The sequence below is a fragment of the Cetorhinus maximus genome, chromosome 8 (genome assembly GCF_964194155.1).
Source record: "Cetorhinus maximus chromosome 8, sCetMax3.hap1.1, whole genome shotgun sequence".
Lineage (NCBI taxonomy): Eukaryota > Metazoa > Chordata > Chondrichthyes > Lamniformes > Cetorhinidae > Cetorhinus > Cetorhinus maximus.
In genome coordinates, this window is record NC_135886.1 from 56860055 (window position 1) to 56881233 (window position 21179).

Below are 21179 nucleotides of genomic sequence, written 5' to 3' on the forward strand. Positions count from 1 at the left end.
GAGTGTGAGACTGTGAGCAGAGAGATTTTGAGACTGTGAGCAGAGAGTGTGTGAGACTGTGAACAGTGTCTGAGACTGAGCAGAGAGTGTGTGAGACGGTGAGCAGAGATAGTGTGCGACTCTGAGCAGAGAGTGTGAGACTGTGAGCAGATAGAGTGTGAGACTGTGAGCACAGAGAGTGTGAGACTGTGAGCACTGAGTTTGTGAGACTGTGAGCAGAGAGTGTGTGAGACTGTGAGCAGAGAGTGTATGAGACAGTGAGCATAGAGTATGTGAGACTGTGAGCAGAGAGAGTGTGAAACTGTGAGCAGAGATATTGTGAGACGGTGAGCAGAGAGTGTGTGAGACTGTGAGCAGAGAGTGTATGAGACTGTGAGCAGAGTGTGTGAGATACGGTGAGCAAAGAGTGTGTGAGACTGTGAGCAGAGATAGTGTGAGACTGTGAGCAGAGATAGTGTGAGACTGTGAGGAGAGATAGTGTGAGACTGTGACCAGAGATAGCGTGAGATTGTGAGCTGAGAGAGTGATAGACTGTGAGCAGAGAGAGTGTGAAACTGTGAGCAGAGAGAATGATAGACTGTGAGCAGAGAGAGTGTGAGACTGTGAGCAATGAGTGTGTGAGACTGCGAGCAGAGGTAGTGTGAGACTTTGAGCAGAGATAGTGTGAGACTGTGAGCCGAGAGTGTGTGAGACAGTGAGCAGAGATAGCGTGAGACTGTGTGCAAAGAGAGCGTGAGGCTGTGTGCAATGAGTGTGTGAGACTGCGAGCAGAGATAGTGTGAGACTGTGAGCAGAGGTAGTGTGAGACTTTGAGCAGAGATAGTGTGAGACTGTGAGCCGAGAGTGTGTGAGACTGTGAGCAGAGAGTATGTGAGACTGTGAGCAGAGAGTATGTGAGACTGTGAGCAGAGATTGTGTGAGACTGTGAGCAGAGAGTGTATGAGACTATGAGCAGAGAGAGTGTGAGGCTGTGAGCAGACAGAGTGAGAGACTGTGAGCAGAGAGATTTTGAGACTGTGAGCAGAGAGTGTGTGAGACTGTGAGCAGAGAGTGTTTGAGACTGTGACGAGAGAGAGCGTGAGACGGTGAGCAGAGAGAGCGTGACACTGTGAGCAGAGAGAGCGTAAGACTGTGAGCAGAGATACTGTGAGACTGTGAGCAGAGATAGTGTGAGAAGGTGAGGAGGGAGAATGTGAGACTGAGCAGCGAGAGTGTGAGACTGTGAGCAGAAGTAGTGTGAGACTGTGAGCAGAGGGTGTGTGAGACTGTGAGCAGGGAGTGTGTGAGACTGAGCAGAGAGTGTGTGAGACTGTGTGCAGAGAGTGTGTGAGGCTGAGCAGTGAGTGTGTGAGACTTTGAGCAGAGTGTGTGAGACTGTTAGCAGAGAGTGTGTGAGATTGAGCAGAGACTGTGTGAGACTGTGAGCAGAGAGTGTGTGAGACTGTGAGCAGAGAATGTGTGAGACTGTGAACAGAGAGTGTGTGACACTGTGAACAGAGAGTGTGAGAGACAGTGAGCAGAGAGAGTGTGAGACTGTAAGCAGAGAGAGCATGAGAATGTGTGCAGAGAGAGCATGAGGCTGTGACCAGAGAGAGTGTGAGACTGTGAGCAGAACGATTGTGAGACTGTGAGCAGAGAGTTTGTGAGACTGTATCAGAGAGAGCGTGAGACTTTGAGCGGAGAGAGCATGAGGCTGTGAGCCGAGAGAGAGTGAGGCTGTGAGCAGAGAGTGTGTGAGACTGTGAGGATAGAGAGTGTGAGGCTGTGAGCTGAGAAAGCGTGACACTGTGAGCAGAGAGATTTTGAGCCTGTGAGCAGAGAGTGTGTTAGACTGTGAGCAGAGAGTGTGTTAGGCTGAGCAGAAAGTGTGTGAGACTGTGAGCTTAGAATGTGTGAGATTGTGGGCGGAGAGTGTGTGAGATTGAGCAGAGAGTGCGTGAGAGTGTGAGCAGAGATAGTGTGAGACTGTGAGCAGAGAGTGGGTGAGACTGTGAGCATAGAGTGTGTGAGACTGTGAGCAGAGAGAACGTGAGACTGTGAGCAGAGAGAACGTGAGACTGTGAGCAGAGAGAGCGTGAGGCTGTGAGCAAAGAGATTGTGATGCTGTGATCAGAGATAGTGTGAGGCTGTGAGCTGCGAGTGTGTGTGACTGTGAGCAGAGTGATTTTGAGAGTATGAGCAGAGAGAGTGTGAGACTGTGAGCAGAGAGAGTGAAAGACTGTGAGCAGATAGAGTGTGAGACTGTGAGCAGAAAGAGTGTGAGACTGTGAGCGGAGAGTGTGCGAGACTGTATCAGAGAGAGCGTGAGACGCTGAGCAGAGAGAGCGTGAGGCTTTGAGCTGAGAGAGCGTGAGGCTGTGAGCAGAGATTGTGAGGCTGTGAGGAGTGTGAGTGTGAGGCTGTGAGCAGAGAGTGTATGAGACAGTGAGCATAGAGTATGTGAGACTGTGAGCAGAGAGAGTGTGACACTGTGAGCAGAGATATTGTGAGACGGTGAGCAGAGAGTGTGTGAGACTGTGAGCAGAGAGTGTATGAGACTGTGAGCAGAGTGTGTGAGATACGGTGAGCAAAGAGTGTGTGAGACTGTGAGCAGAGATAGTGTGAGACTGTGAGCAGAGATAGTGTGAGACTGTGAGGAGAGATAGTGTGAGACTGTGACCAGAGATAGCGTGAGATTGTGAGCTGAGAGAGTGATAGACTGTGAGCAGAGAGAGTGTGAAACTGTGAGCAGAGAGAATGATAGACTGTGAGCAGAGAGAGTGTGAGACTGTGAGCAATGAGTGTGTGAGACTGCGAGCAGAGGTAGTGTGAGACTTTGAGCAGAGATAGTGTGAGACTGTGAGCCGAGAGTGTGTGAGACAGTGAGCAGAGAGAGCATGAGACTGTGTGCAAAGAGAGCGTGAGGCTGTGTGCAATGAGTGTGTGAGACTGCGAGCAGAGATAGTGTGAGACTGTGAGCAGAGGTAGTGTGAGACTTTGAGCAGAGATAGAGACTGTGAGCCGAGAGTGTGTGAGACTGTGAGCAGAGAGTATGTGAGACTGTGAGCAGAGAGTATGTGAGACTGTGAGCAGAGATTGTGTGAGACTGTGAGCAGAGAGTGTATGAGACTATGAGCAGAGAGAGCGTGAGACGGTGAGCAGAGAGAGCGTGACACTGTGAGCAGAGAGAGCGTAAGACTGTGAGCAGAGATACTGTGAGACTGTGAGCAGAGATAGTGTGAGAAGGTGAGGAGGGAGAATGTGAGACTGAGCAGCGAGAGTGTGAGACTGTGAGCAGAAGTAGTGTGAGACTGTGAGCAGAGTGTGTGAGACTGTGAGCAGAGAGTGTGTGAGACTGAGCAGATAGTGTGTGAGACTGTGAGCAAAGAGTGTGTGAGGCTGAGCAGAGAGTGTGTGAGACTTTGAGCAGAGTGTGTGAGACTGTTAGCAGAGAGTGTGTGAGATTGAGCAGAGACTGTGTGAGACTGTGAGCAGAGAGTGTGTGAGACTGTGAGCAGAGAATGTGTGAGACTGTGAACAGAGAGTGTGTGACACTGTGAACAGAGAGTGTGAGAGACAGTGAGCAGAGCGAGTGTGAGATTGTGAGCAGAGAGAGCATGAGACTGTGTGCAGAGACAGCATGAGGCTGTGACCAGAGAGAGTGTGAGTCTGTGAGCAAAGAGAGTGTGAAGCTGTGATCAGAGAGAGTGTGAGGCTGAGAGCTGAGAGGGTGTGAGACTGTGAGCAGAGAGAGTGTGAGACTGTGAGCAGAACGATTGTGAGACTGTGAGCAGAGAGTTTGTGAGACTGTATCAGAGAGAGCGTGAGACTTTGAGCGGAGAGAGCATGAGGCTGTGAGCCGAGAGAGAGTGAGGCTGTGAGCAGAGAGTGTGTGAGACTGTGAGGATAGAGAGTGTGAGGCTGTGAGCTGAGAAAGCGTGACACTGTGAGCAGAGAGATTTTGAGCCTGTGAGCAGAGAGTGTGTTAGACTGTGAGCAGAGAGTGTGTTAGGCTGAGCAGAAAGTGTGTGAGACTGTGAGCTTAGAATGTGTGAGATTGTGGGCGGAGAGTGTGTGAGATTGAGCAGAGAGTGCGTGAGAGTGTGAGCAGAGATAGTGTGAGACTGTGAGCAGAGAGTGGGTGAGACTGTGAGCATAGAGTGTGTGAGACTGTGAGCAGAGAGAACGTGAGACTGTGAGCAGAGAGAACGTGAGACTGTGAGCAGAGAGAGCGTGAGGCTGTGAGCAAAGAGATTGTGATGCTGTGATCAGAGATAGTGTGAGGCTGTGAGCTGCGAGTGTGTGTGACTGTGAGCAGAGTGATTTTGAGAGTATGAGCAGAGAGAGTGTGAGACTGTGAGCAGAGAGAGTGAAAGACTGTGAGCAGATAGAGTGTGAGACTGTGAGCAGAAAGAGTGTGAGACTGTGAGCGGAGAGTGTGCGAGACTGTATCAGAGAGAGTGTGAGACGCTGAGCAGAGAGAGCGTGAGGCTTTGAGCTGAGAGAGCGTGAGGCTGTGAGCAGAGATTGTGAGGCTGTGAGGAGTGTGAGTGTGAGGCTGTGAGCAGAGAGTGTGTGAGACTGTGAGCAGAGAGTGTGTGAGACTGTGAGCAGAGAGTGTGTCAGACTGTGAGCAGAGAGTGTGAGGCTTTCAGCTGAGAAAGCATGACACTGTGAGCAGAGAGAGCGTGAGACTGTGAGCAGAGAGAGCGTGAGGCTGTGAGCAGAGAGATTGTGGGGCAGTGAGCAAAGAGAGTGTGAGACTGTGAGCAGAGAGAGTGTGTGAGACTGTGAGCACAGAGAGTGTGAGACTGTGAGCCGAGAGAGAGTGAGGCTGTGAGCAGAGAGTGTGTGAGACTGTGAGCAGAGAGTGTATGAGACAGTGAGCATAGAGTGTGTGAGACTGTGAGCAGAGAGAGTGTGAAACTGTGAGCAGAGATATTGTGAGACGGTGAGCAGAGAGTGTGTGAGACTGTGAGCAGAGAGTGTATGAGACTGTGAGCAGAGTGTGTGAGATACGGTGAGCAAAGAGTGTGTGAGACTGTGAGCAGAGATAGTGTGAGACTGTGACCAGAGATAGCGTGAGATTGTGAGCTGAGAGAGTGATAGACTGTGAGCAGAGAGAGTGTGAAACTGTGAGCAGAGAGAATGATAGACTGTGAGCAGAGAGAGTGTGAGACTGTGAGCCGAGAGTGTGTGAGACAGTGAGCAGAGAGAGCGTGAGACTGTGTGCAGAGAGAGCGTGAGGCTGTGTGCAGAGAGAGCGTGAGGCTGTGACCAGAGAGAGTGTGAGCCTGTGAGCAAAGAGAGTGTGAAGCTGTGATCAGAGAGAGTGTGAGGCTGAGAGCTGAGAGGGTGTGAGACTGTGAGCAGAGAGAGTGTGAGACTGTGAGCAGAGAGAGTGTGAGACTGTGAGCAGAGAGAGTGTGAGACTGTGAACAGAGAGAGTGTGAGGCTGTGAGCTGAGAAAGCGTGACACTGTGAGCAGAGAGATTTTGAGCCTGTGAGCAGAGAGTGTGTTAGACTGTGAGCAGAGAGTGTGTGAGACTGAGCAGAAAGTGTGTGAGACTGAGCAGAAAGTGTGTGAGACTGTGAGCTTAGAATGTGTGAGATTGTGGGCGGAGAGTGTGTGAGATTGAGCAGAGAGTGCGTGAGAGCGTGAGCAGAGATAGTGTGAGACTGTGAGCAGAGAGTGGGTGAGACTGTAAGCATAGAGTGTGTGAGACTGTGAGCAGAGAGAACGTGAGACTGTGAGCAGAGAGAACGTGAGACTGTGAGCAGAGAGAGCGTGAGACTGTGAGCAGAGAGAGTGTGATGCTGTGATCAGAGAGAGTGTGAGGCTGTGAGAAGAGAGATTTTGAGACTATGAGCGGAGAGAGTGTGAGACTGTGAGCAGAGAGAGTGAAAGACTATGAGCAGATAGAGCGTGAGACGGCGAGCAGAGAGAGCGTGAGGCTTTGAGCTGAGAGAGCGTGAGGCTGTGAGCAGAGAGTGTGAGGCTGTGAGGAGTGTGAGTGTGAGGCTGTGAGCAGAGAGAGTGTGGGGCTGTGAGCAGAGAGAATGTGAGACTGTGAGCAGAGAAAGTGTGAGACTGTGAACAGAGAGTGTGCGAGACTGTGAGCAGAGAGTGTGTGAGACTGTGAACAGAGAGTGTGTGAGACTGTGAGCTGGGAGTGTGCGAGACTGTGAGCAGAGAGTGTGTGAGACTGTGAACAGAGAGTGTGTGAGACGGTGAGCAGAGAGTGTGTCAGACTGTGAGCAGAGAGTGTATCAGACAGTGAGCATAGAGTGTGTGAGACTGTGAGCAGAGAGTGTGAGGCTTTCAGCTGAGAAAGCGTGACACTGTGAGCAGAGAGAGCATGAGGCTGTGAGCAGAGAGATTGTGGGGCAGTGAGCAAAGAGAGTGTGAGACTGTGAGCAGAGAGAGTGTGCGACTGTGAGCCGAGAGAGAGTAAGGCTGTGAGCAGAGAGTGTGTGAGACTGTGAGCAGAGAGTGTATGAGACAGTGAGCATAGAGTGTGTGAGACTGTGAGCAGAGAATGTGTGAGACTGTGAGCAGAGAGTGTGTGAGACGGTGAGCAGAGAGTGTGTCAGACTGTGAGCAGAGAGTGTATGAGACAGTGAGCATAGAGTGTGTGAGACTGTGAGCAGAGAGTGTGAGGCTTTCAGCTGAGAAAGCGTGACACTGTGAGCAGAGAGAGCGTGAGGCTGTGAGCAGAGAGAGTGTGGGGCAGTGAGCAAAGAGAGTGTGAGACTGTGAGCAGAGAGAGTGTGTGAGACTGTGAGCACAGAGAGTGTGCGAATGTGAGCCGAGAGTGAGGCTGTGAGCAGAGAGTGTGTGAGACTGTGAGCAGAGAGTGTATGAGACAGTGAGCATGGAGTGTGTGAGACAGTGAGCAGAGAGAGTGTGAAACTGTGAGCAGAGATATTGTGAGACGGTGAGCAGAGAGTGTGTGAGACTGTGAGCAGAGAGTGTATGAGACTGTGAGCAGAGTGTGTGAGATACGGTGAGCAAAGAGTGTGTGAGACTGTGAGCAGAGATAGTGTGAAACTTTGAGCAGAGATAGTGTGAGACTGTGAGGAGAGATAGTGTGAGATTGTGAGCTGAGAGAGTGATAGACTGTGAGCAGAGAGAGTGTGGGGCAGTGAGCAAAGAGAGTGTGAGACTGTGAGCAGAGAGAGTGTGTGAGACTGTGAGCACAGAGAGTGTGCGACTGTGAGCCGAGAGTGAGGCTGTGAGCAGAGAGTGTGTGAGACTGTGAGCAGAGAGTGTATGAGACAGTGAGCATAGAGTGTGTGAGACTGTGAGCAGAGAGAGTGTGAAACTGTGAGCAGAGATATTGTGAGACGGTGAGCAGAGAGTGTGTGAGACTGTGAGCAGAGAGTGTATGAGACTGTGAGCAGTGTGTGTGAGATACGGTGAGCAAAGAGTGTGTGAGACTGTGAGCAGAGATAGTGTGAAACTTTGAGCAGAGAGAGTGTGAGACTGTGAGGAGAGATAGTGTGAGATTGTGAGCTGAGAGAGTGATAGACTGTGAGCAGAGAGAGTGTGAAACTGTGAGCAGAGAGAATGATAGACTGTGAGCAGAGAGAGTGTGAGACTGTGAGCAATGAGTGTGTGAGACTGCGAGCAGAGATAGTGTGAGACTGTGAGCAGAGGTAGTGTGAGACTTAGAGCAGAGATAGTGTGAGACTGTGAGCCGAGAGTGTGTGAGACTGTGAGCAGAGAGTGTGTGAAACTGTGAGCAGAGAGTGTGTGAGACTGTGAGCAGAGAGTGTGTGAAACTGTGAGCAGAGAGTGTGTGAGACTGTGAGCAGAGAGTGTGTGAAACTGTGAACAGAGAGATTGTGAGACTGTGAGCAGAGAGAGTGTGAAACTGGGAACAGAGAGTGGATGAGACAGTGAGCATAGAGTGTGTGAGACTGTGAGCAGAGAGAGTGTGAAACTGTGAGCAGAGATATTGTGAGACTGTGAGCAGAGAGAGTGTGAAACTGGGAGCAGAGATAGTGTGAGACTGTGAGCAGAGAGTGTATGAGACTGTGAGCAGAGAGTGTGTGAGACTGTGAGAAGAGAGTGTAGGAGACTGTGAGCAGAGTGTGTGTGAGACGGTGAGCAGAGTGTGTGTGAGACTGTGAGCAAAGAGTGTATGAGACTGCGAGCAGAGATAATGTGAGACTGTGAGCAGAGATAGTGTGAGACTGTGAGCAGAGAGTGTGTGAGACTATGAGTAGAGTGTGTGAGACTGTGAGCAGAGATGGTGTGAGACTGTGAGCAGAGTGTGTTTGAGAGTGTGAGCACAGAGAATGTGAGACTGAGCAGCAAGAGTGTGAGACTGTGAGCAGAGGTATTGTGAGACTGTGAGCAGAGAGTGTGTGAGACTGTGAGCAGAGATTGTGTGAGACTGTGATCAGAGGGATTTTGAGAAAGTGAGCAGAGAGAGTGTGAGACTGTGAGCAGAGAGAGTGTGAGGCTGTGAGCAGACAGAGTGAGAGACTGTGAGCAGAGAGATTTTGAGACTGTGAGCAGAGAGTGTGTGAGACTGTGAGCAGAGAGTGTTTGAGACAGTGACGAGAGAGAGCGTGAGACGGTGAGCAGAGAGAGCGTGACACTGTGAGCAGAGAGAGCGTAAGACTGTGAGCAGAGATACTGTGAGACTGTGAGCAGAGATAGTGTGAGAAGGTGAGGAGGGAGAATGTGAGACTGAGCAGCGAGAGTGTGAGACTGTGAGCAGAGGTAGTGTGAGACTATGAGCAGAGTGTGTGAGACTGTGAGCAGAGAGTGTTTGAGACTGAGCAGAGAGTGTGTGAGACTGAGCAGATAGTGTGTGAGACTGTGAGCAAAGAGTGTGTGAGACTGAGCAGAGAGTGTGTGAGACTGTGAGCAAAGGGTGTGTGAGACTGTGAGCAGGGAGTGTGTGAGACTGAGCAGAGAGTGTGTGAGACTGAGCAGAGAGTGTGTGAGACTGTGAGCAGAGAGTGTGTGAGACTGTGAGCAGAGAGTGTGTGAGACTGTGAGCAGAGAGTGTGTGAGACTGTGCAGAGAGTGTGTGAGACTGTGAGGAGAGAGATTATGAGAGTGTGAGCAGAGAGTGTGTGAGACTTTGAGCAGAGTGTGTGAGACTGTTAGCAGAGAGTGTGTGAGATTGAGCAGAGAGTGTGTGAGACTGTGAACAGAGAGTGTGTGAGACTGTGAACAGAGAGTGTGAGAGACAGTGAGAAGAGAGAGAGTGAGACTGTGTGCAGAGAGAGCGTGAGACTGTGTGCAGAGAGAGCGTGAGGCTGTGACCAGAGAGAGTGTGAGTCTGTGAGCAAAGAGAGCATGAAGCTGTGATCAGAGAGAGTGTGAGGCTGAGAGCTGAGAGTGTGTGAGACAGTGAGCAGAGAGTGTGTGAGACAGTGAGCAGAGAGTGTGTGGGACTGTGAGCAGAGATTGTGTGAGACTGTGAGCAGAGAGATTTTGAGACTATGAGCAGAGAGAGTGTGAGACTGTGAGCAGAGAGAGTGAGAGACTGTGAGCAGAGAGAGTGTGAGACTGTGAGCAGAAAGAGCGTGAGACTGTGAGCAGAGAGTGTGTGAGACTGTATCAGACAGAGCGTGAGACTGTGTGCAGAGAGAGCGTGAGGCTTTGAGCAGAGAGAGCGTGAGGATGTGAGCAGAGAGAGTGTGAGACTGTGAGCAGAACGATTGTGAGACTGTGAGCAGAGAGTTTGTGAGACTGTGAGCAGAGAGAGCGTGAGACTGTGAGCGGAGGGAGCATGAGGCTGTGAGCCGAGAGAGAGTGAGGCTGTGAGCAGAGAGTGTGTGAGACTGTGAGCATAGAGAGTGTGAGACTGTGAGCAGAGATAGTGTGAGACTGTGAGCAGAGATAGTGTGAGACTTTGAGCAGAGATAGTGTGAGACTGTGAGCCGAGAGTGTGTGCGACTATGAGGAGAGATGGTGTGAGACTGTGAGCAGAGAGTGTGTGAGACTGTGAGCAGAGAGTGTGTGAGACTGAGCAGAGATTGTGTGAGACTGTGAGCAGAGCGTGTGTGAGACTGAGCAGAGAGTGTGTGAGGCTGTGAGCAGAGAGATTTTGAGCCTGTGGGCAGAGAGTGTGTTAGACTGTGAGCAGAGAGTGTGTGAGACTGAGCAGAAAGTGTGTGAGACTGTGAGCTTAGAATGTGTGAGATTGTGGGCGGAGAGTGTGTGAGATTGAGCAGAGAGTGCGTGAGACTGTGAGCAGAGATAGTGTGAGACTGTGAACAGAGAGTGGGTGAGACTGTAAGCATAGAGTGTGTGAGACTGTGAGCAGAGAGAACGTGAGACTGTGAGCAGAGAGAACGTGAGACTGTGAGCAGAGAGAGCGTGAGGCTGTGAACAAAGAGCGTGTGATGCTGTGATCAGAGAGAGTGTGTGGCTGTGAGCTGCGAGTGTGTGAGACTGTGAGCAGAGAGTGTGTGAGACTGTGAACAGAGAGTGTGTGAGACGGTGAGCAGAGAGTGTGTCAGACTGTGAGCAGAGAGTGTATGAGACAGTGAGCATAGAGTGTGTGAGACTGTGAGCAGAGAGTGTGAGGCTTTCAGCTGAGAAAGCGTGACACTGTGAGCAGAGAGAGCATGAGGCTGTGAGCAGAGAGATTGTGGGGCAGTGAGCAAAGAGAGTGTGAGACTGTGAGCAGAGAGAGTGTGCGACTGTGAGCCGAGAGAGAGTAAGGCTGTGAGCATAGAGTGTGTGAGACTGTGAGCAGAGAATGTGTGAGACTGTGAGCAGAGAGTGTGTGAGACGGTGAGCAGAGAGTGTGTCAGACTGTGAGCAGAGAGTGTATGAGACAGTGAGCATAGAGTGTGTGAGACTGTGAGCAGAGAGTGTGAGGCTTTCAGCTGAGAAAGCGTGACACTGTGAGCAGAGAGAGCGTGAGGCTGTGAGCAGAGAGAGTGTGGGGCAGTGAGCAAAGAGAGTGTGAGACTGTGAGCAGAGAGAGTGTGTGAGACTGTGAGCACAGAGAGTGTGCGACTGTGAGCCGAGAGTGAGGCTGTGAGCAGAGAGTGTGTGAGACTGTGAGCAGAGAGTGTATGAGACAGTGAGCATGGAGTGTGTGAGACAGTGAGCAGAGAATGTGTGAGACTGTGAGCAGAGAGTGTGTGAGACGGTGAGCAGAGAGTGTGTCAGACTGTGAGCAGAGAGTGTATGAGACAGTGAGCATAGAGTGTGTGAGACTGTGAGCAGAGAGTGTGAGGCTTTCAGCTGAGAAAGCGTGACACTGTGAGCAGAGAGAGCGTGAGGCTGTGAGCAGAGAGAGTGTGGGGCAGTGAGCAAAGAGAGTGTGAGACTGTGAGCAGAGAGAGTGTGTGAGACTGTGAGCACAGAGAGTGTGCGACTGTGAGCCGAGAGTGAGGCTGTGAGCAGAGAGTGTGTGAGACTGTGAGCAGAGAGTGTATGAGACAGTGAGCATGGAGTGTGTGAGACAGTGAGCAGAGAGAGTGTGAAACTGTGAGCAGAGATATTGTGAGACGGTGAGCAGAGAGTGTGTGAGACTGTGAGCAGAGAGTGTATGAGACTGTGAGCAGAGTGTGTGAGATACGGTGAGCAAAGAGTGTGTGAGACTGTGAGCAGAGATAGTGTGAAACTTTGAGCAGAGAGAGTGTGAGACTGTGAGGAGAGATAGTGTGAGATTGTGAGCTGAGAGAGTGATAGACTGTGAGCAGAGAGAGTGTGAAACTGTGAGCAGAGAGAATGATAGACTGTGAGCAGAGAGAGTGTGAGACTGTGAGCAATGAGTGTGTGAGACTGCGAGCAGAGATAGTGTGAGACTGTGAGCAGAGGTAGTGTGAGACTTTGAGCAGAGATAGTGTGAGACTGTGAGCCGAGAGTGTGTGAGACTGTGAGCCGAGAGTGTGTGAAACTGTGAGCAGAGAGTGTGTGAGACTGTGAGCAGAGAGTGTGTGAAACTGTGAGCAGAGAGTGTGTGAGACTGTGAGCAGAGAGTGTGTGAAACTGTGAACAGAGAGATTGTGAGACTGTGAGCAGAGAGAGTGTGAAACTGGGAGCAGAGATAGTGTGAGACTGTGAGCAGAGAGTGTGTGAGACTGTGAGCAGAGAGTGTATGAGACAGTGAGCATGGAGTGTGTGAGACAGTGAGCAGAGAGAGTGTGAAACTGTGAGCAGAGATATTGTGAGACGGTGAGCAGAGAGTGTGTGAGACTGTGAGCAGAGAGTGTGTGAGACTGTGAGCAGAGTGTGTGAGATATGGTGAGCAAAGAGTGTGTGAGACTGTGAGCAGAGATAGTGTGAAACTTTGAGCAGAGAGAGTGTGAGACTGTGAGGAGAGATAGTGTGAGATTGTGAGCTGAGAGAGTGATAGACTGTGAGCAGAGAGAGTGTGAAACTGTGAGCAGAGAGAATGATAGACTGTGAGCAGAGAGAGTGTGAGACTGTGAGCAATGAGTGTGTGAGACTGCGAGCAGAGATAGTGTGAGACTGTGAGCAGATGTAGTGTGAGACTTTGAGCAGAGATAGTGTGAGACTGTGAGCCGAGAGTGTGTGAGACTGTGAGCAGAGAGTGTGTGAAACTGTGAGCAGAGAGTGTGTGAGACTGTGAGCAGAGAGTGTGTGAAACTGTGAGCAGAGAGTGTGTGAGACTGTGAGCAGAGAGTGTGTGAAACTGTGAACAGAGAGATTGTGAGACTGTGAGCAGAGAGAGTGTGAAACTGGGAGCAGAGATAGTGTGAGACTGTGAGCAGAGAGTGTATGAGACTGTGAGCAGAGAGTGTGTGAGACTGTGAGAAGAGAGTGTAGGAGACTGTGAGCAGAGTGTGTGTGAGACGGTGAGCAGAGTGTGTGTGAGACTGTGAGCAAAGAGTGTATGAGACTGCGAGCAGAGATAATGTGAGACTGTGAGCAGAGATAGTGTGAGACTGTGAGCAGAGAGTGTGTGAGACTATGAGTAGAGTGTGTGAGACTGTGAGCAGAGATGGTGTGAGACTGTGAGCAGAGTGTGTTTGAGAGTGTGAGCACAGAGAATGTGAGACTGAGCAGCAAGAGTGTGAGACTGTGAGCAGAGGTATTGTGAGACTGTGAGCAGAGAGTGTGTGAGACTGTGAGCAGAGATTGTGTGAGACTGTGATCAGAGGGATTTTGAGAAAGTGAGCAGAGAGAGTGTGAGACTGTGAGCAGAGAGAGTGTGAGGCTGTGAGCAGACAGAGTGAGAGACTGTGAGCAGAGAGATTTTGAGACTGTGAGCAGAGAGTGTGTGAGACTGTGAGCAGAGAGTGTTTGAGACAGTGACGAGAGAGAGCGTGAGACGGTGAGCAGAGAGAGCGTGACACTGTGAGCAGAGAGAGCGTAAGACTGTGAGCAGAGATACTGTGAGACTGTGAGCAGAGATAGTGTGAGAAGGTGAGGAGGGAGAATGTGAGACTGAGCAGCGAGAGTGTGAGACTGTGAGCAGAGGTAGTGTGAGACTATGAGCAGAGTGTGTGAGACTGTGAGCAGAGAGTGTTTGAGACTGAGCAGAGAGTGTGTGAGACTGAGCAGATAGTGTGTGAGACTGTGAGCAAAGAGTGTGTGAGACTGAGCAGAGAGTGTGTGAGACTGTGAGCAAAGGGTGTGTGAGACTGTGAGCAGGGAGTGTGTGAGACTGAGCAGAGAGTGTGTGAGACTGAGCAGAGAGTGTGTGAGACTGTGAGCAGAGAGTGTGTGAGACTGTGAGCAGAGAGTGTGTGAGATTGAGCAGAGAGTGTGTGAGACTGTGAACAGAGAGTGTGTGAGACTGTGAACAGAGAGTGTGAGAGACAGTGAGAAGAGAGAGAGTGAGACTGTGAGCAGAGAGAGCGTGAGACTGTGTGCAGAGAGAGCGTGAGGCTGTGACCAGAGAGAGTGTGAGTCTGTGAGCAAAGAGAGCATGAAGCTGTGATCAGAGAGAGTGTGAGGCTGAGAGCTGAGAGTGTGTGAGACAGTGAGCAGAGAGTGTGTGAGACAGTGAGCAGAGAGTGTGTGGGACTGTGAGCAGAGATTGTGTGAGACTGTGAGCAGAGAGATTTTGAGACTATGAGCAGAGAGAGTGTGAGACTGTGAGCAGAGAGAGTGAGAGACTGTGAGCAGAGAGAGTGTGAGACTGTGAGCAGAAAGAGCGTGAGACTGTGAGCAGAGAGTGTGTGAGACTGTATCAGACAGAGCGTGAGACTGTGTGCAGAGAGAGCGTGAGGCTTTGAGCAGAGAGAGCGTGAGGATGTGAGCAGAGAGAGTGTGAGACTGTGAGCAGAACGATTGTGAGACTGTGAGCAGAGAGTTTGTGAGACTGTGAGCAGAGAGAGCGTGAGACTGTGAGCGGAGGGAGCATGAGGCTGTGAGCCGAGAGAGAGTGAGGCTGTGAGCAGAGAGTGTGTGAGACTGTGAGCATAGAGAGTGTGAGACTGTGAGCAGAGAGAGTGTGAGGCTGTGAGCTGAGAAAGCGTGACACTGTGAGCAGAGAGAGCGTGAGACTGTGAGCAGAGAGAGTGGGAGGCTGTAAGCCGAGAGAGAGTGAGGCTGTGAGCAGAGAGTGTGTGAGACTGTGAGCATAGAGAGTGTGAGACTGTGAGCAGAGAGAGTGTGAGGCTGTGAGCTGAGAAAGCGTGACACTGTGAGCAGAGAGAGCGTGAGACTGTGAGCAGAGAGTGTTTGAGACTGTGAGCAGAGATTTTGTGAAACTGTGAACAGAGAGAGTGTGAGACTGTGAGCAGAGAGTGTATGAGATGTGAGCAGAGAGTGTGTGAGACAGTGAGCATAGAGTGTGTGAGACTGTGAGCAATGAGTGTTTGAGACTGCGAGCAGAGATAGTGTGAGACTGTGAGCAGAGATAGTGTGAGACTTTGAGCAGAGATAGTGTGAGACTGTGAGCCGAGAGTGTGTGCGACTGTGAGGAGAGATGGTGTGAGACTGTGAGCAGAGAGTGTGTGAGACTGTGAGCAGAGAGTGTGTGAGACTGAGCAGAGATTGTGTGAGACTGTGAGCAGAGCGTGTGTGAGACTGAGCAGAGAGTGTGTGAGGCTGTGAGCAGAGAGATTTTGAGCCTGTGGGCAGAGAGTGTGTTAGACTGTGAGCAGAGAGTGTGTGAGACTGAGCAGAAAGTGTGTGAGACTGTGAGCTTAGAATGTGTGAGATTGTGGGCGGAGAGTGTGTGAGATTGAGCAGAGAGTGCGTGAGACTGTGAGCAGAGATAGTGTGAGACTGTGAACAGAGAGTGGGTGAGACTGTAAGCATAGAGTGTGTGAGACTGTGAGCAGAGAGAACGTGAGACTGTGAGCAGAGAGAACGTGAGACTGTGAGCAGAGAGAGCGTGAGGCTGTGAACAAAGAGCGTGTGATGCTGTGATCAGAGAGAGTGTGTGGCTGTGAGCTGCGAGTGTGTGAGACTGTGAGCAGAGATATTTTGAGACTATGAGCAGAGAGAGTGTGAGACTGTGAGCAGAGAGAGTGAGAGACTGTTAGCAGATAGAGTGTGAGACTGTGAGCATATAGAGTGTGAGACTGTGAGCGGAGAGTGTGCAAGACTATATCAGAGAGAGCGTGAGACGGTGAGCAGAGAGAGCGTGAGGCTTTGAGCTGAGAGAGCGTGAGGCTGTGAGCAGAGAGAGCGTGAGACTGTGAGCAGAGAGTGTGAGGCTGTGAGGAGTGTGAGTGTGAGGCTGTGAGCAGAGAGAGTGTGGGGCTGTGAGCAGAGAGAGTGTGAGACTGTGAGCAGAGATTGTGTGAGACTGTGAGCAGAGAGTGTGTGAGACTGTGAGCAGAGAGTGTGTGAGACTGTGAGCAGAGAGTGTGTGAGACTGTGAGCAGAGAGTGTGTGAGACTGTGAGCAGAGAGTGTGTGAGATTGAGCAGAGAGTGTGTGAGACTGTGAACAGAGAGTGTGTGAGACTGTGAACAGAGAGTGTGAGAGACAGTGAGAAGAGAGAGAGTGAGACTGTGAGCAGAGAGAGCGTGAGACTGTGTGCAGAGAGAGCGTGAGGCTGTGACCAGAGAGAGTGTGAGTCTGTGAGCAAAGAGAGCATGAAGCTGTGATCAGAGAGAGTGTGAGGCTGAGAGCTGAGAGTGTGTGAGACAGTGAGCAGAGAGTGTGTGAGACAGTGAGCAGAGAGTGTGTGGGACTGTGAGCAGAGATTGTGTGAGACTGTGAGCAGAGAGATTTTGAGACTATGAGCAGAGAGAGTGTGAGACTGTGAGCAGAGAGAGTGAGAGACTGTGAGCAGAGAGAGTGTGAGACTGTGAGCAGAAAGAGCGTGAGACTGTGAGCAGAGAGTGTGTGAGACTGTATCAGACAGAGCGTGAGACTGTGTGCAGAGAGAGCGTGAGGCTTTGAGCAGAGAGAGCGTGAGGATGTGAGCAGAGAGAGTGTGAGACTGTGAGCAGAACGATTGTGAGACTGTGAGCAGAGAGTTTGTGAGACTGTGAGCAGAGAGAGCGTGAGACTGTGAGCGGAGGGAGCATGAGGCTGTGAGCCGAGAGAGAGTGAGGCTGTGAGCAGAGAGTGTGTGAGACTGTGAGCATAGAGAGTGTGAGACTGTGAGCAGAGAGAGTGTGAGGCTGTGAGCTGAGAAAGCGTGACACTGTGAGCAGAGAGAGCGTGAGACTGTGAGCAGAGAGAGTGGGAGGCTGTAAGCCGAGAGAGAGTGAGGCTGTGAGCAGAGAGTGTGTGAGACTGTGAGCATAGAGAGTGTGAGACTGTGAGCAGAGAGAGTGTGAGGCTGTGAGCTGAGAAAGCGTGACACTGTGAGCAGAGAGAGCGTGAGACTGTGAGCAGAGAGTGTTTGAGACTGTGAGCAGAGATTTTGTGAAACTGTGAACAGAGAGAGTGTGAGACTGTGAGCAGAGAGTGTATGAGATGTGAGCAGAGAGTGTGTGAGACAGTGAGCATAGAGTGTGTGAGACTGTGAGCAATGAGTGTTTGAGACTGCGAGCAGAGATAGTGTGAGACTGTGAGCAGAGATAGTGTGAGACTTTGAGCAGAGATAGTGTGAGACTGTGAGCCGAGAGTGTGTGCGACTGTGAGGAGAGATGGTGTGAGACTGTGAGCAGAGAGTGTGTGAGACTGTGAGCAGAGAGTGTGTGAGACTGAGCAGAGATTGTGTGAGACTGTGAGCAGAGCTTGTGTGAGACTGAGCAGAGAGTGTGTGAGGCTGTGAGCAGAGAGATTTTGAGCCTGTGGGCAGAGAGTGTGTTAGACTGTGAGCAGAGAGTGTGTGAGACTGAGCAGAAAGTGTGTGAGACTGTGAGCTTAGAATGTGTGAGATTGTGGGCGGAGAGTGTGTGAGATTGAGCAGAGAGTGCGTGAGACTGTGAGCAGAGATAGTGTGACACTGTGAACAGAGAGTGGGTGAGACTGTAAGCATAGAGTGTGTGAGACTGTGAGCAGAGAGAACGTGAGACTGTGAGCAGAGAGAACGTGAGACTGTGAGCAGAGAGAGCGTGAGGCTGTGAACAAAGAGCGTGTGATGCTGTGATCAGAGAGAGTGTGTGGCTGTGAGCTGCGAGTGTGTGAGACTGTGAGCAGAGATATTTTGAGACTATGAGCAGAGAGAGTGTGAGACTGTGAGCAGAGAGAGTGAGAGACTGTTAGCAGATAGAGTGTGAGACTGTGAGCATATAGAGTGTGAGACTGTGAGCGGAGAGTGTGCAAGACTATATCAGAGAGAGCGTGAGACGGTGAGCAGAGAGAGCGTGAGGCTTTGAGCTGAGAGAGCGTGAGGCTGTGAGCAGAGAGAGCGTGAGACTGTGAGCAGAGAGTGTGAGGCTGTGAGGAGTGTGAGTGTGAGGCTGTGAGCAGAGAGAGTGTGGGGCTGTGAGCAGAGAGAGTGTGAGACTGTGAGCAGAGATTGTGTGAGACTGTGAGCAGAGAGTGTGTGAGACTGTGAGCAGAGAGTGTGTGAGACTGTGAGCAGAGAGTGTGTGAGACTGTGAGCAGAGAGTGTGTGAGACTGTGAGCAGAGAGTGTGTGAGATTGTGAGCAGAGAGTGTGTGAGACTGTGAGCAGAGAGTGTGAGGCTTTCAGCTGAGAAAGTGTGACACTGTGAGCAGAGAGAGCGTGAGACTGTGAGCAGGGAGAGCGTGAGGCTGTGAGCAGAGAGAGCGTGAGGCTGTGAGCAGAGAGAGCGTGGGGCAGTGAGCAAAGAGAATGTGAGACTGTGAGCACAGAGAGTGTGAGACTGTGAGCACAGAGTTTGTGAGACTGTGAGCAGAGAGTGTGTGAGACTGTGAGCAGAGAGTGTGTGAGACTGTGAGCAGAGAGTGTGTGAGACTGTGAGCAGAGAGTGTATGAGACAGTGAGCATAGAGTGTGTGAGACTGTGAGCAGAGAGAGTGTGAAACTGTGAGCAGAGATAGTGTGAGACTGTGAGCAGAGATAGTGTGAGACTGTGAGGAGAGATAGTGTGAGACTGTGACCAGAGATAGCGTGAGATTGTCAGCTGAGACAGTGATAGACTGTGAGCAGAGAGAGTGTGAAACTGTGAGCAGAGAGAATGATAGACTGTGAGCAGAGACATTGTGAGACTTTGAGCAGATATAGTGTGAGACTGTGAGCAGAGATTGTGTGAGACTGTGAGCAGAGAGTATGTGAGACTGTGAGCAGAGATTGTGTGAGACTGTGAGCAGAGAGTATGTGAGACTGTGAGAAGAGATTGTGTGAGACTGCGAGAAGAGAGATTTTGAAACTGCGAGCACAGATACTGTGAGACTGTGAGCAGAGAGAGCGTGAGGCTGTGAGCAGAGAGAGTGTGAGGCTGTGAGCAGAGAGAGTGTGAGACTGTGACCAGAGATACTGTGAGACTGTGAGCAGAGAGAATGATAGACTGTGAGCAGAGAGATTGTGAGACTGTGAGCAGAGAGTGTATGAGATGTGAGCAGAGAATGTGTGAGACGGTGAGCATAGAGTGTGTGAGACTGTGATTAGAAATACTGTGAGACTGCGAGCAGAGAGAGTGTGAGACTGTGAGCAGAGAGAGTGTGAAACTGTGAGCAGAGGTAGTGTGAGACTGTGAGCAGAGAGTGTGTGAGACTGTGCAGAGAGTATGTGAGACTGTGAGCAGAGTGTGTGTGAGACTGTATCAGAGGGAGCGTGAGACTGTGAGCAGAGAGAGCGTGTGGCTGTGAGCCGAAAGAACGTGAGGCTGTGAGCAGAGAGTGTGTCAGACTATGAGCGTAGAGATTGTGAGACTGTGAGCAGATAGAGTGTGAGGCTGTGAGCTGAGAAAGCGTGACACTGTGAGCAGAGAGAGCGTGAGACTGTGAGCAGAGGGAGTGGGAGGCTGTGTGCAGAGAGTGTGGGGCTGTGAGCAAAGAGAGTGTGAGACTGTGTGCAGAGAGTGTGTGAGACTGTGAGGAGAGAGTGTGTGAGACTGTGAGCAGAGAGTGTGTGAAACTGTGAGCAGAGAGTGTGTGAGACTGTGAGCACAGAGTGTGTGAAACTGTGAGCAGAGAGTGTGTGAAACTGTGAGCAGAGAGATTGTGAGACTGTGAGCAGAGAGAGTGTGAAACTGTGAGCAGAGATAGTGTGAGACTGTGAGCAGAGAGTGTGTGAGACTGTGAGAAGAGAGTGTAGGAGACTGTGAGCAGAGTGTGTGTGAGACGGTGAGCAGAGTGTGTGTGAGACTGTGAGCAAAGAGTGTGTGAGACTGCGAGCAGGGATAATGTGAGACTGTGAGCAGAGATAGTGTGAGACTTTGAGCAGAGATAGTGTGAGACTGTGAGCAGAGAGTGTGTGAGACTGTGAGTAGAGTGTGTGAGACTGTGAGCAGAGATGGTGTGAGACTGTGAGCAGAGTGTGTTTGAGACTGTGAGCAGAGAGAATGTGAGACTGAGCAGCAAGAGTGTGAGACTGTGAGCAGAGGTAGTGTGAGACTGTGACCAGAGAGTGTGAGAGACTGGGAGCAGAGATTGTGTGAGACTGTGATCAGAGAGATTTTGAGAATGTGAGCAGAGAGAGTGTGAGACTGTGAGCAGAGAGAGTGTGAGGCTGTGAGCAGACAGAGTGAGAGACTGTGAGCAGAGAGATTTTGAGACTGTGAGCAGAGAGTGTGTGAGACTGTGAGGAGAGATAGTGTGAGGCTGTGAGCAGAGAGAGTGTGAGGCTGTGATCAGAGAGAGTGTGAGGCTGTGAGCAGAGAGTGGTTGAGACTGTGACGAGAGAGAGCGTGAGACGGTGAGCAAAGAGTGTGTGAGACTGAGCAGAGATTGTGTGAGGCTGTGAGCAGAGAGTGTGTGAGACTGTGTGCAGAGAGAGTGTGAGACTGTGAGCAGAGAGAGTGTGAGACAGTGAGCAGAGAGAGCGTGAGGCTGTGAGCAGAGAGAGTGTGAGGCTGTGAGCAGAGAGAGTGTGAGGCTGTGAGCAAAGAGAGTGTGACGCTGTGATCAGTGAGAGTGTGAGGCTGGAAGCTGAGAGTGTGTGAGATTGTGAGCAGAGAGAGTGTGAGGCTGTGAGCAAAGAGAGTGTGAAGCTGTGATCAGAGAGTGCGTCAGACTGTGAGCAGAGAGTGTGTGAGACTATGAGCAGAGAGAGTGTGAGACTGTGAGCAGAGAGAGTGTGAGACTGTGAGCAGAGAGTGTGAGACTGTATCAGAGAGAGCGTGAGACCGTGAGCAGATAGAGCGTGAGGCTGTGAGCAGAGAGAGCGTGAGGCTGTGAGCAGAGAGAGTGTGAGACTGTGAGCAGAGAGTGTGTGAGACTGTGAGCAGAGGGTGTGTGAGACTGTGAGCAGAGAGTGTGTGAGACTGTGAGCAGAGAGAGTGCGAGACTGTGAGCAGAGAGAGTGCGAGACTGTGAACAGAGAGAGTGTGAGACTGTGAACAGAGAGTGTGTGAGACTGTGAACAGAGAGTGTGTGAGACTGTGTGCAGAGAGAGTGTGAGGCTGTGAGCAGAGAGAGTGCGAGACTGTGAGCAGAGAGAGTGTGAGACTGTGAACAGAGAGAGTGTGAGACTGTGAGCAGAGAGAATGTGAGACTGTGAGGAGAGAGTGTGTGAGACTGTGAGCAGAGAGTGTGTGAGACTGTGAGGCTGTAAGCAGAGAGAGTGTGAGGTTGTGAGCTGAGAGTGTGAGGCTGTGAGCTGAGAGTGTTTGAGGCTGTGAGCAGAGAGAGTGTGAAACTCTGAGCAGAGTGTGAGACTGTGAGCAGATAGAGTGTGAGACTCTGAACAGAGAGAGTGTGAGACTGTGAACAGAGAGAGTGTGAGGCTGTGAGCAGAGAGAGTGTG

The 21179-nt window shown here is 51.1% G+C and overlaps 1 protein-coding gene across 1 annotated transcript in view; it reads right to left on the reverse strand.

Annotated features, from left to right (window-relative positions):
* LOC144683657 (tetraspanin-2-like) overlaps positions 1-21179 on the reverse strand; it is a 262207-nt gene that overhangs the window by 92723 nt on the left and 148305 nt on the right. The gene's annotated exons all lie outside the window — the stretch shown is intronic.